The sequence below is a fragment of the Dermacentor silvarum genome, chromosome 2 (genome assembly GCF_013339745.2).
Source record: "Dermacentor silvarum isolate Dsil-2018 chromosome 2, BIME_Dsil_1.4, whole genome shotgun sequence".
In the NCBI taxonomy this organism is placed as follows: Eukaryota; Metazoa; Arthropoda; class Arachnida; order Ixodida; family Ixodidae; genus Dermacentor; species Dermacentor silvarum.
Genome location: NC_051155.1, coordinates 17,581,149 through 17,596,210, shown reverse-complemented (window position 1 = coordinate 17,596,210; position 15,062 = coordinate 17,581,149). Strand labels below are relative to the sequence as shown.

Sequence of the window (15,062 nt, the reverse complement as noted above, 5' to 3'; positions counted from 1 at the left end):
CCGGTGGTCAGGCTGCAGAGTGACGCCGCATTAGGTGTGGGATGTCGCCTTGTCAGAGCTCGCTGCTTACGCAATTCATCATAGCTCTGGCACAAGCTGATAACGCTGCCAACAGTGCGCGGGTCCTTGGCCAGAAGCATCTGGAACGCGTCATCATCGATTCCCTTCATGACGTGCTTAATCTTTTCCGCTTCCGTCATGGCAGCATTCACACGCCTGCACAAATCGAGGACGTCTTCTATATAGCTGGTGAACGTCTCAACCGTGTCCTGTGCACGTGTACGCAAACGCTGCTCGGCTCGGAGTATCCTGACGGCGGGTCGGTCGAATACTTGGGTAATCGACGTCTTGAACGCCGACCACGTTCCGATATCCCTCTCATGATTCCTGAACCAGAGACTGGCGACGCCTGCAATATAGAATGATACGTAAGCCAGCTTGTCCGAGTCATTTCATTTGTTGTGAACGCTCACCCGTTCATAAGATCACAGCCACTCTTCAACGTCGTTGTCGTCGGTTCCGCTGAAGATGGGAGGTTCCCGCTGGCGAACGGTGCCAGAGCAAGAGACGGGTGGCGATGGAAGAGTCTGCTGGTCGGCGTCCGGCATGGCAGAGGGTAGCGTCCGCGAACGAAGTTCCAGGATGGTAGAGTGGAACGTTACCCAGCACCTCCACCACTTATAAAGGAGATTTATTAGGGTTCGTAGCGACAGCCGGTCGTAGGATGCACCGAGCCCAGTCTTCTCGCTCGAGCTTCTGCTGCGCGCTTGATGCTGCCGATGCTGCTGACTCTGCGCCGACGTTAGTCATCTGCCTTACAATATATATATATATATATATATATATATATATATATATATATTGTACTGGAGATTATCGGTGCAGGCACGGTGAAGTGTGAAAGAGGCAGTCGACGAACTAGGAGTGCGCGCTCGATCGGTGTGCAGCTGAGACTGCTCCGTCTTCTTGTACTTCAGTCAGACGCCCTGTGGACTTGCAAGAATATCCCGTGACATTTGATGGAGGTGCTGGGTAACTCTTCCCCGACCTGGAGCTCCGCAGCCGTACGTTGCCATCTGCAGCCACAATGACTAACGACGCCGGCCCTTTGCAATCCGCTCCCCCCCGGCTGTTGTGTGTTCTGGTGCGGTACGTCAGCGCGACCCTGCCATCTTCAGCGTCACCGAAGATCACGACGTGGAGGACTGGCTTGCGGAGTATGACCGCGTTAGCGCGCATAACAAGTGGGCTGATCGCGACAAGCTCACCAACGCCATCTTTTTTCTGACTGATGTGGCAAATCTGTGGTTTAGAAACCATGAATCCGAATTTACAACCTGGTCAGCTTTTAACGAGACCCTCACTTTGGTCTTCGGCCGTCCTGCAGTACGCAGACTCCGTGCTGAACACCGTTTGCGTGGTCGCGCTCAACAAAGCGGTGAAACCTTCACGAGCAACATTGAAGACGTCATCGACCTCTGTAAGCGCGTGAATGCGTCTATGACTGAAGCCGATAAGATAAGGCATATTATGAAAGGCATAAACGACGATGCCTTCAATATGCTCGTGGCCAAGAACCCTACGACAGTTGCACAAGTAATTGAGCTCTGTGAAAGCTTCGACGAGCTGCGCAAGCAGCGCCTTTCCACCCGTCGCACCAGTGTGCAATCCGCGGACCTCTCGGCCTTGGAGCCTGGATGCCTTAGCGCTCATCACTTCGGCTTGCTGCCGCAGATTCAACAATACATTCGGGAAGAAGTGGCTCGCCAGCTATCTCTTGAGGCGTGTGTTGCTGAGCCTGCTTCCACGCTAGAACCATCGCTCCGTCGTGTGATCCAAGCACAAGTTTCTGAGGCGCTCCCACCTCCCTTGCAAGAACATTCGTTACAAATATATATATATATATATATATATATATATATATATATAGGAAAATCAGAAGCAAAATTTCGCGATTATCTTAGGTTTATTATTTACCCAACAGTTTCAGTCGGTGGACCGACCTTTTTCGAGGGATACAGGAAATTCTCGCAATAGTCTTTTTATATCTTCAGCTAGAGAAAGAAGGCGGCAAAAAAAGTGGTGAAAGGAGAGATAGAGAGAGCAAACCACAAAAAATACATAAATAAATAAATAAAAAAATCCCAGGGAGAGAGCCAATGGCAGGGAGATTCCTTGTTGGTAGCGGGGTTCTTCACGACGCCTGCTTGTCATTATTGGCAGTGGACAAGTGCTTGATACGGTCCCCATTATGGGTCGCTGTTAAGCTTGTTTGACATGCACATTTGTCGGACACGCCTGTCATGTTAAGTTGAACATGCAAAAAAAAAAAAGAAGAGAGACGGAGAGAGGTAAAGGAAAGACACCAAGACCTGGTCGTGCCAGACAAAGCAAAGGGCAAAACACGAGAAACACGAAAGAAGAGGAAATAACCTGCAAATATAGTAGTAACAGCGTGGCGAAATCACCATGAAATTGAAAAGCAAGGGAAAAACACGAGAAACACAAAAGAAGGAGAAGTAGCCTGCAAATATGACAGTAACAGCGTGGCGAAGTAAGCATGAAATTAAAAAGCAAGGGCAAAACACGAGAAACACGAAAGAAGAAGAAATAGCCTTCAAATATGACAGTAACAGCGTGGCGAAATAAGCATGAAATTAAAAAAGCAAGGGCAAAACCCGAGAAACACGAAAGAAGGAGAAGTAGCCTGCAAATATGACAGTAACAGCGTGGCGAAATAAGCATGAAATTAAAAAGCAAGGCACAATAATGTGGGTGGTTCGGTCCGCTCCCCCACTGGGGTAGTGGGCATTCTTTCGACATCACACACGTGTTCGGCTTGCCTATGTGGGGATTAAGTTCTGATTTTAGCTAATTTAATTTATTGACAAAGAAACGAGAGGTTTCCCATGTGTTCATTTATGCCGTGCGTGATTGTTCTAAATTTGTGGATAAAATATGACTCTCTTTGTTCCCATTCACGAGAAGAGCGGAAGCCTGACTGGAGAAGAGTGACACGTATTTTATCAAATGAATGCTCAGGCAGACTGATATGTTTTGAGAATGAGAGATGTGGTAGTGCGCGGGTGTGAGCTCTGTGGTTATTTAGACGGAGTCTGAACACGGTTCCAGTCTGGCCTATATACTGTTGGTCGCAGACTTCACAATGGAGCATGCAGATCACATTGCTGCTATCACAATTTAGAGGTTCCTTAATTTTGAATGTGAAATCAGAGGAAGTAGCCTTAGCAAGACATGTTCAAGTCATGTGCTTACAGACCTTGCAGCGGGGTTTGCCACAAGGTCTGCAGCCTGATTCTATGTTTTGAACCGTGGTTGTTCTAGCTCTGACGAGGATATCTCTTAGATTCCTTCCCCGGCGATAGACAACTCGGGGTGGCTCTGTGAAAATTGAAGACAAACGTGTGCTCTGCTGAATGATATTAAAGTGTTTGGCTAGGATGTTGTTCACGTGCGGTAATGTAGAGTAGGTGAGGAAAAGGTTGGTTTGGTTTTTCGGATGGCGGGGCTTTGAGCCCGTCAAAATTTCATTTCTGTCTAAGGCTTGTGCTCGGCTTATAGCATCATCAAGAATACGTTCCGGGTAGTGCTTCGCCACCAGGGCCGTTCTGAGTTCCTTTGCATGACATTCGAAGTCTTTCTCGTCAGAGCAGATGCGGTGGTATCGGTGGGCCTGTGAATACGGGATGGCTTTCTTGCAATGTTGTGGATGGCTTCTTTTGAAATGAAGATATTGGTGGCGGTCTGTTGGCTTTTTATATAAGGTTGTGAATATGCGATTATCTTTAATTTGTACTATGACATTAAGAAAGTTTACAGCTGACTTAGAATAGCTGTAAGTGAAAGCGATTGACGGATGAACTGAATTAAAATCTGCTACAAATTTAAGGAGACTTTCTTCGTCGTGGTGCCAAATAAGGAATATGTCGTCTAAGAATCTTTTGTAGATGAGCGGCTTCAAAGGTCTGGCCGCAAGAAAGGGTTCTTCAAGTGATGCCATAAAAATATTCGCATAATTAGGAGCCATCTTCGTGCCCATTGCCGTTCCGCTTATCTGGAGGAAGTGTTTCCCGTCAAATTCAAAGTTATTGTATCCTAGTACTAACCGCAGTAGCGTTGACAGCGTGTCCTCGTCTAGACTTACAGGCGTGTTTGCGTTCATGTAAGCGTTACCTGTCGCGTCAATGCCCTCTGCTTGTGGTATGTTTGTGTATAGGGATACTACATTCATTGTCACCAGGAAGCTTTCTTTGGGGATCTCTAGTCCAGTTATTGTGCGAAGAAATTGGTTGGTGTCCTGAATGTAAGATGGAATGGTCGGGACTATGTCCTTAATTATGAAGTCTAAGACACTTGAAATTCTTTCTTTTACCGTGCCGTTGCTTGAGACAATAGGGCGACCGGGGTGGTTAGTTTTGTGTATTTTGGGTAGCAAATAAAAACGACCAGGGGCTGGCTGAATCGGCAGCATTGGTTTAAGCATATCTTTAGATATTTTACCCTCCTTGTGCAGTGAACTTAATTATCACGGTATATTTCTGATTCGAACAATTTAGTGGGGTCCTCTGTGAGTTCCGTATAGAAGTCCTTATTTTCTAATTGTCGATATCCTTCTTTCAGGTAGTCAACCTTATCCAATATTACTATTGCGCCACCCTTATCCGCAGGTTTAATTACCACATCTGATCGACGGCTCAGCGAGTCCAACGATTTGCGCTCTTCGTACGACATGTTTTGTCGAAAGGGTTTCACTTTTGAGCATGCCGTCATGATATCTTTTTGGACGGCGGATATATACATTTCCAAATATCTGTCCCTCTGATCTGGTGGCGACCAATTCGTTCCTGATGCTCCGGGGAATGCTGTTCGAGTGGGTTTATCATGAAAATATTTTCGCAAGCGAAGATTTCCGGCAAAATTATCCAAATCCTGATAAAATTGAAACTCATTAAATTTACCGCTTGCCGGACAGAATGTAAGGCCTTTAGCAAGAAGACTAATTTCGGAGGCCGTTAACCGGGCAGATGAAAGGTTAACTACCGTTGTTTCTACGCCATTGTTAATACTTGTGGTGGTCGCAGGGACGTTCGCGGTGATGGAAATCGTCTGAGGTACGCCATCCCGCTCTACCTTCCGACGCTTACGCTCTTTTGTCTCCCATATTTTTCTATTTTCATACTCAACTAGGTCGTTGCCCTCTATTTCGCTGAGATCTGATTGGCATTTTAATGAGTGTTCAGCTTGTTCAAGTTCGTGAGATTTGCGTTCACTGTGGTCAATAATTATTTTCATGAGATTAAGCGACGCTTCATGGAGTGTTTTGTCCCACTGTGCCTGCTCATGCCGATCTAGGGTTCTCATTGCCGGATTTAGCTTTAGACACAAGCCTTTTGGTACCAAATTAGAAGCTGCATATGACTTAAGCGTTGTGCTGTGAAGATTGTACTTTACGCGTTTCTCAATCGTTTTCCTGATTCGCTGAAATGCGCGTGACCATGGTTTAGGGGAGCGGACCATACCTGAACCCTGAAATTGTCAGTTCAGCCGCGGCTGCGTCGGTCGCCGAGTGACGTCCGCAAAGCTGCGCAGGTTGTAGGCTATCTGAGGCGGTCCTGGAGGGGTGGTGGACTTCTGGGCCTGGGGTGGTGGCGTGCGCGATGAGTCGGCATTTGTGGCACGCTGTGGAGTGCCGGAACCCGCGGTGGTTGCCATGCCGGCTGGCGGTAGAGTCTGCAGGCGTGGATGCCAGCGGCTTGTCTTGGTGGTCAGCAGGCGACTGTAGTGAAGCGCCAGCATCGCCACGCTTTCAAAGCTGGGATGGAGACCGTCTGCGGCCAGGACCCTCCAAGGTGGCATCTCTTGGAAGACGTGGTCTAGATAAAAGACCCCGCGTCCCAGTTCTCTTCGGTGGCAGAGGCGGCGCACCTGGTTCACATATCGGGACGCTTCTCTGTTGAACCAGTGGACGAACCGCTTGTTCACTCCGAACAATCTGCAATTTTCACAGAGCCACCCCGAGTTGTCTATCGCCGGGGAAGGAATCTAAGAGATATCCTCGTCAGAGCTAGAACAACCACGGTTCAAAACATAGAATCAGGCTCCAGACCGCGTGGCAAACCCCGCTGCAAGGTCTGTAAGCACATGATTTCAACATGTCTTGCTAAGGCTACTTCCTCTGATTTCACATTCAAAATTAAGGAACCTCTAAATTGTGATAGCAGCAATGTGATCTACATGCTCCATTGTGAAGTCTGCGACCAACAGTATATAGGCCAGACTGGAACCGCGTTCAGACTCCGTCTAAATAACCACAGAGCTCACACCCGCGCACTGCCACATCTCCCATTCTCAAAACATATCAGTCTGCCTGAGCATTCATTTGATAAAATACGTGTCACTCTTCTCCAGTCAGGCTTCCGCTCTTCTCGTGAACAGGAACAAAGAGAGTCATATTTTATCCACAAATTTAGAACAATCACGCACGGCATAAATGAACACATGGGAAACCTCTCGTTTCTTTGTCAATAAGTTAAATTAGCTAAAATCAGAACTTAATCCCCACATAGGCAAGCCGAACACGTGTGTGATGTCGAAAGAATGCCCACTACCCCAGTGGGGGAGCGGACCGAACCACCCACATTATTGTGCCTTGCTTTTTAATTTCATGCTTATTTCGCCACGCTGTTAGTGTCATATTTGCAGGCTACTTCTCCTTCTTTAGTGTTTCTTGTGTTTTGCCCTTGCTTTTTTAATTTCATGCTTATTTCGCCACGCTTTTACTGTCATATTTGCAGGCTACTTCTCCTTCTTTCGTGTTTCTCGTGTTTTGCACTTTGCTTTGTCTGGCACGACCAGGTCTTGGTGTCTTTCCTTTAACTCTCTCCGTCTCTCTTCTTTTTTTTTGCATGTTCAACTTAACATGACAGGCATGTCCGACAAATGTGCATATCAAACAAGCTTAACAGCGACCCATAATGGGGACCGTATCAAGCACTTGTCCACGGCCACTAATGACAAGCACGCGTCGTGAAGAACCCCGCTAACAACAAGGAATCTCCCTGCTATTGGCTCTCTCCCTGGGATTTTTTTTTATTTATTTATGTATTTTTTGTGGTTTGCTTTCTCTATCTCTCCTTTCTCACTTTTTTTTGCCGCCTTCTTTCTCTACCTGAAGATATAAAAAGACTATTGCGAGAATTTCCTGTATCCCTTGAAAAAGGTCGGTCCACCGACCGAAACTGTTGGGTGAATAATAAACCTAAGATAACCGCGAAGTTGTGCTTCTGATTTTCCTAAATACGCTTGGCCCATTGAAAAATCCAGTTACTACTATATATATATATATATATATATATATATATATATATATAGCATTCTTATGTTACACGCAGTTGAAGTTGTTGCAAATAACAACATGCAAAACAAGAAATTGTAATTGTATTTTCAGCGTTATTTTATACACCTGCATTATAACCAACTTCTATGTAATATGACATGCAAGTATCTACATGTACTTGTGTTTACAATACTCGTATATCAACACGTTATGCGTTATTGCATTGGTATACCGGCCACTCCCGTGTCTGTCTAGGAGACCGGAGCTTTGTCAAGTCGAACAAATTTCGGCTTTTTTTTTCTGGTTTTTCCCTTTTTCACCTTGTGCATGCTGTGGTGAAAAAAAACCAACATGATGACGATGAAAACAAATCATGATACAGACTGCACGATTAAAAAGTGGCAACGTTGTTAGTATCCCATTTTGTCGAGGTGTTGTCTTTACCCATCCTCTGCCTCCTCTCTATTTCCTCTCTACAAATCTAGCTGTCTTTTCACTGGGCAGTTGCGTGGGAGTGAAAAGGCAAGCGCTGGGGATTTTGAAATGTTTTATGGGGGACTCAACGCAATTACAGCCGTCCAAAGTGCAGAATAAGGACAACACTTGACTTCAGTCAACCAAGAGAACAGGCTGGCTTCAGTAAAGGATATTCTACGATGGACCATATCCATGCCATCAATCAGGTAATCGAGAAATCTGTGGAGTACAATCAACCTCTCTATATGGCTTTCATAGATTATGAAAAGGCATTCGATTCAGTAGAGATACCAGCAGTCATAGAGGCATTGCGTAATCAAGGAGTAGAGGAGGCATACGTGAATATCTTATCAAATATCTACAAGGATTCCACAGCTACCTTGGTTCTCCACAAGAAAAGTAGAAAGATACCTATCACGAAAGGGGTCAGACAAGGAGACACAATCTCTCCAATGCTATTCACTGCATGCTTAGAAGAAGTATTCAAGCTCTTAGACTGGGAGGGATTAGGAGTGAGGATCGACGGCGAATATCTCAGCAACCTTCGGTTTGCAGATGACATTGTCCTATTGAGCAACAATGGAGAGGAATTACAACAAATGATTGAGGACCTTCATCGAGAAAGTGCAAGAATTGGGTTGAAGATGAATATGCAGAAGACAAAGATAATGTTCAATAGCCTGGCAAGGGAACAAGAATTCAGGATCGCCAGTCAGCCTCTAGAGTCTGTAAAGGAATATGTTTATCTAGGTCAACTACTCACAGGGGACCCTGATCATGAGAAAGAAATTTACAGAAGAATAAAATTGGGTTGGAGTGCATACGGCAGGCATTGCCAAATCCTGACTGGGAGCTTACCACTGTCGTTGAAAAGAAAAGTGTACAATCATTGCATTCTACCGGTGCTAACATATGGGGCAGAAACTTGGAGGTTAACAAAGAATCTCGAGAACAAGTTAAGGACCACACAAAGAGCAATGGAACGAAAAATCTTAGGAGTAACGTTAAGAGACAGGAAGAGAGCGGTGTGGATCAGAGAACAAACGAGGGTAGACGATATTCTTGTTGACATTGAGCGGAAGAAATGGAGCTGGGCAGGCCATGTAATGCGTAGGATGGATAACCGGTGGACCATTAGGGTTACAGAATGGATACCAAGAGAAGGGAAGCGCAGTCGAGGACGGCAGAAAGTCAGGTGGGATGATGAGGTTAGGAAATTCGCAGGCGCAAGTTGGAATACGCTAGCGCAAGACAGGGGTAATTGGAGATCGCAGGGAGAGGCCTTCCTCCTGCAGTGGACATAAATATAGGCTGATGATGATGATGATGATGATGATGAAGGTGCATTGTGTCGACAGCCGGGGAGGTTCAGGAGGCGTTGTGGCAACGGCCAGAGAGTTCTAGAGGGCAGTGTGGCGACGCCGATAGAGCTCTCGGTGGATCGTTGGACAGGTCTCGTAGACCCTTCCCCCGCGCTTCTGTCAGGTACGTTATACACGCTCTCAATCACACACCGACGCGGACTGCCAGAGAGCAGCAGCAGCAGCTGTGGGAAAGTCGAAAAAAGAGGCAGTAAAAGCTTTGCTTTACAATGGTTCCTTATGTACGTAGTACAACGTCACCGAAACACTTTGCGTATGCATATGGCAAATTGCATTCATTTCGGTTGACAGAGTCTGTCATAGTCTGGATGACTCAATATAAAGACGCATGGTTAGATTTGTTTCCTTCGAATTCACACGTGCCTTGTCGTGGCATCATGAGACGCAATGTTCAGGAATTTTATGTTTTTTGTCACCGATCTCGGGGGCGTGCGGGTGTTAGGAGAGATGGAGAAGGAAGACGGATGGCGACACAGCAAACAGATTTTTTAATAACACGCAAAATCAAAACTAAAACTAAAAATCAAGCACACCCAAGCACACTGCGGGAAAAAATACTAATAAAGATACAAACTAAAGCCTAATATACAAAACAAGTTGTACTTTGCGCCTACGCTCGTCCGTGGCGGCTAATTCTTCAAAGTCAGGCAACCCTGTCCTATCCCTGAGCAATGCCTCCTATAAAGTCTTTATAGGAGGCGTTGCCCTGAGACACTACGAATAAGAGCCACCTTGCTGCGCTCGTCGTTACACGTTTGTCCGAGTCTGAAGCTCGTCGGCCCTTTTTCTCCAGCAGTTGGTGTTCTCGTTGATGCTGTGGTCGCCTTTGCCTTGCCGTCGGCGCGTCGTCTCTTTATCGGTGGGAAGCTCGCCGGAACTTCGTCGGTGATGAGCTCGTCAGTAAGTCTTCAGTGACGGCGCTCGGCGTTGCTCAGGCCCACCTGGATAGGCCTAGCGTCGGGATGCGTCGCAACTTCATGAGTGCCGACGTAGCGTCCCGCGGAGAATCGAACGTGCCGGTCTGCCGCAGAAGGGGGATCCTCTCTAGGGTGCCCGGTCCTGCCGTGAGAGGCTGCAGCCAGTCCAGGAGCCTCGCTCGAACTTGCCGAGGTCGACGGCCACACCTTGAACGGCCAACGTCACGGACTCAGCCAGACCCCCAAGTCTCCCGTCGCCAGAGCGGAGCTGGCGCTGCGACCTTCCTGGCCCGGAGCCACGTCGATAATCCACCGACAGCGCCGTTCATCCCCCGATCACGCCTCGGCTCACGCGCCTCGAAAGCTCGTGCCGTTCCGAACACTGTGCTTCACGTGCTCTTCTTCTTTTTCGCGTCGCGACCCATGTCTTACATATGACATGGGTCCCCTTTTAAGAGTTTTATTGCGATAGCAATTATATGGACACTTCAACCGGATTTCTGCCGTCGGCGTCGCCGTCGCAGTCGGCGTCGCCGTGAGGTTCCGTATAAATAAAATCTTCGCCGCGCGCCGTATGCCCCAGCGGAAGCGTGCGGGGACGCGTGCTATCACGGAGAGCGAACGCACTCAATCTCCCACGCGCAAGCAAGGAAGCGGAAAGCCAGCGCCGGAGGGAGCAGGGGGGGGGGGGGCACTTCTCTGCCAACAACCGCGCTCGTCGCGCGTCCGCACAGTCTCTTATCTCTCCCACGCGCAAGCAAGGAAGCGGTAAGCCAGCGCCGGAGGGAGCGGGGGGGGGGGGGGCGCACTTCTACGCTGCCAACAACCGCGATCGTCGCTCGCTCGCACCGTCTCTTATCTCCACACGGCTCTGACCTTTATGCGCTCAGTTTCCATTGAAGCGATAGACCGCACGTACGTTCGCCGCTGCGGCGTATCCGCTTGCTGCCAGAGTTTTGACGGTCGTTGTCTGCAGTCATTCAGTGTGAGCTATTCATGTTTGTTTGTGCGCGCTCACACCACACTTGTTCATTCAGTTAGTAATAGTCGGGCCACATTTTCCAACGCACGCTACACATGCAATGCTGCCCGGATCGGCAGTGCAGCGCTACAGATGTGTCCCTTCGCACGCGCTGCCCACGGGAAGCGCTTCTCATCAACACCACCGTTTCACACGCGCCTTCTCGTGGTCATCGAGTCTCTCGTCATGTCGGTCTACTTACGCCGCAGCACACCTGCTTACGTAATCAGCTCACGTTTACTACAATTCATATTGCTACCAAAGCCGCTCACCTTACTTCGTATGACATTGCTGTGTTGCTATCGCATTCATTGCTTCGCCCTTAGGGCGAAACTGTGACATTTTTTTTCTCAGAAAACTGCCTTCTGTCCGTCTTCTTTTTTGGTGGTGGACTTGACTCTTGTGACTTGTGTGCTTCTCTGTGCTTCGTCGCCGCTTACCACTTATCACCACACTTCACTGCACTGTCGCGCACATTTCACCACTTGCACTGTTCACAACACTCACGAGTTCATTGTTCGCACCACTTCACATATGTACACTTATTTTGTCTGCGTTATGTTCTCACTGCTTGGTCAGTCTATCGCCCTACTCATGTAATCTGCGCCCACATTCTGTCGTCCCTTAATGTACTCTATGTGGAAAGTAAGGCTCCCTCTCATTATATCTGTTATACGTCGCCTTAGCTTTATATACGCAGCTCCTCTGTTAAGCACTGCATCTCGCTCCGCCCAACTTCTAATCGCTCGGGTAGATCTGAAGATCCTTCCTCTACCTTGTTTCTCTGCTGGGGCCTGTCCACTGCTTGTTTCTTATCTCGTGTATCCTCCTTGGGCTCGACTCGTCCCATTCCCAATTTGTGCCCTACAAATTCCCTAATCTTGTAGCCTATCTCACACATGGTTGGCTCTATCGTGAACCCTATGTGCTTGTCATCGGCAATCGCCAAACAAACACCAGTCTTCTCCTCGTTTTCCCCCTTAGCCATCGTCTTTGGGCATACGTCACATGATTTCACATATCGTTTCACGTCGCTCTGCACTCCCATCCAAGAGAACTCTTCTATTATTTTTTGTAACGTGTCTTTGATTCCCTGGTGATCTGCAGTTACACTATCATGCCCTAGCTTCAGTACTTTATTCCTCAGTTCCTTCGGGACCATCAACTGTAATACTTCCCTACCTGAACTAAATAAACATTTCCGGTACAATAAATTAGTCTTCTTTATAAACTCCGCTACTGTCCGACTCCTTTTCTTTTGCACCCGTTCTCCTATCTTCTGTTCACACTTTCTTATCGACTCATCCTTGCTCTGCAATTCTCTAAATTCTTCTACAGTTAAATTTAACCCCTTCACGGCCGTAACCTGCAATGCTGGCAAAGGTTTGATGCCCTTACTACTTGCTCGTGTTTGTACTGCAGCTGCTACGTCTGTGTCTTGCATTTCCTCCTTTTGCGCTTCTGAGCGTTCCTTCTCTTCCACGTCCTTCTCGGTCCTCTTCCAACTTAGGTAGGGGTCATCTGCCTTCCTCACTCCCAGTACATTTCCCACAATCAAATCATAGAGGGGATCGTCTACGCATCTAGCTGTGACTAGTCCTGTATAGAAGGGTGCTGATATTTGTATCTGTGCCTCTTGCAGATACATGACTGACTTGTCTAACATGATTACTGGTTTAAAGTATCCGGTCATGCTGTAATGTGGCACTAAACTTTTCCTCACTAAAATTGTATTTGCTCCTGTGTCTCTCAACACTGTAACCTTGTGCCCTTCTACCTCGCCTTCCGCTACAGGCATGTCCTGCTCTCTCTTTCCATCTTCTCTTGAGCTCATAATGCATGTAGTCTTATCCATGTAACTAGTCCTGCATTCGTCTGCTATGTGACCTTTCTTTTGGCCCAACTGACAAACTACCGGTGCTTCGTGACAATTACGTCTCACTCGACAGCTCATCGCTACATGGCCCAACCGATTACACAGGAAACACCTCTGCGGTCCCCTTGGTCTGTTCATTTCTCCTTGATTCCTCCCCTCTTCTACCGCTGCTGCGTGCGTATCTTTATCACTCTTGCCCAAATTCTTCAATACTTGTGCCTCTACGAACTGTTCTGCTTGTTCGGCCATCTGCTTTACCGTTTCCAACTTTCTTTCTTTGAGGAATATTGCCAAACTGTTACTATACCTGGCCAGAAATTGTTCACCTACGACTTTGTCACGAACTGCTTCATACGTTTTGTCAGTATCCGACAACTCTATCCACGTCTCAAAGTAATTAGTTAGTCGGCATGCGAACTGTTTGCCTGTCTCAGAGTCTTCTGGCTTACACGACCGAAACTTCTCCCGAAACCCTTCTGCCGTCAACCTAAATCTCTGTAATAAAGTCTTCTTCACCTTGTCGTAGTCTAGTGATTCTTCAGCTGACATACGCCCATATACACTCAACGCTTCACCCACTAAAGATAGGCTTTAGGCGTTAGCCCACTCGCTCTTCTCCCAGCCTTGCCCGACCGCTATTCTCTCGAACCGATGCAAATATGCATCCAAGTCGTCTCTTCGCTCGTCAAAAGGAGCCATTAATTTTCTAGGGCAAATCCGCTTTGGTCTGGAAGAAGCTGAGTCGGATGACGCCGATCCGGGTGAACTCGTTCCGTCGCGAGAACCCGCGCCCATCTCCGCTAGTCTTATCTTTAGCTCTAGAATTTCTTTCTCGATTTTATGCTGTTGTTCACGCTCTACGCGTGCTCGTTCGTGCTCCTTCTCTTTCTCTTGTCGAGTGTACTCAAAAAATGTCATGGTCTCGTCCTTTGACAGGTTTAAATCCTTTGCTATCGCCGCCAAACGTTCCCACGCCATCTTTGCTACTCCCGAGTATCGGTGACTGGGCAAAGATATAATCCTGGAACGGATCCTGGCAAGCTCGCCAATTGTGATGTTTTTCGTCACCGATCTCGGGGGCGTGCGAGTGTTAGGCTTGGCCTTACAAAATAATTTGAACAATGTGTCACACACAATATAGCTCGCCGACTGCCTGTCAGTGATGTCGTCGTGTCAATTCACTACTGCACCGGTCGCTACACTTTTGCATTTCACCTCATGTTAGAGAAATTCCGTTGTTGTGGATACCTGGACAGTTTGGACTAACATTTAATGGACTAATACTTATGTCGTTTTCCTAAGATTTTTTTACCAACCTTTTTCTGAAGCACATCCTCTCTGCTAGATTTTACCTCCTGTCAGCCATCGTATAAAAAAGGTTCGAGTGTCGTTCTGACAGACCAACATGTACTTGCATTTGCTCATCCCGAATAGTACGTATAAATGGAATCACCTCCCCGTCCCCTAGATCATACTTTCATAAAGACATTATATTCTGAACCTATACATTGTGATCAAAATATTTGACTTCCGTCTTGCCATCTGCACAGATCATCATCAGCATGCGTGACGACTTCGTAGTCACCGCTTGAGCTCGGGAAGAATAATTCGGTTACTCATACTACATAAACACCGGGGCGTTCTCGTCGGATATGATGGAGGGGCGGCCTTTTCTGCGCTGCTGGTGCGCTCGGTTTCAATATTGCCTGGACCCAGCGCTGATATTTGGTCAAGAATATTTTAAATGAGTTGTGATTTGCAAGCTTTTTAAAAAATGTAGGTGCATTGAAATATGGCTGTCTCCAAGTCTGCCGTGTACAAAAAACATCCCTCAGTGTTTAAATAAACAAGTTGATCAACGAATTTAAAGTATTTAAGATTTTGAAATTAACGCTATTAGCGGCAAAGTATGTACACCTCGCTTATAGGAACCCCTGTAGCCTTTTTTACAGATACATGACCTTTCCAAAAAAATGTAAGTTCTGAAAAAGCACGATATCTAATTTGAAATATGCGTGCTGTAAGGCTGTAA

General features: G+C 47.1%; 1 protein-coding gene across 1 annotated transcript in view; it reads left to right on the top strand.

Annotated features, from left to right (window-relative positions):
- Window positions 1–15,062, top strand: part of LOC119439920 (uncharacterized) — a 129,909-nt gene that overhangs the window by 52,973 nt on the left and 61,874 nt on the right. The window lies entirely within an intron of this gene.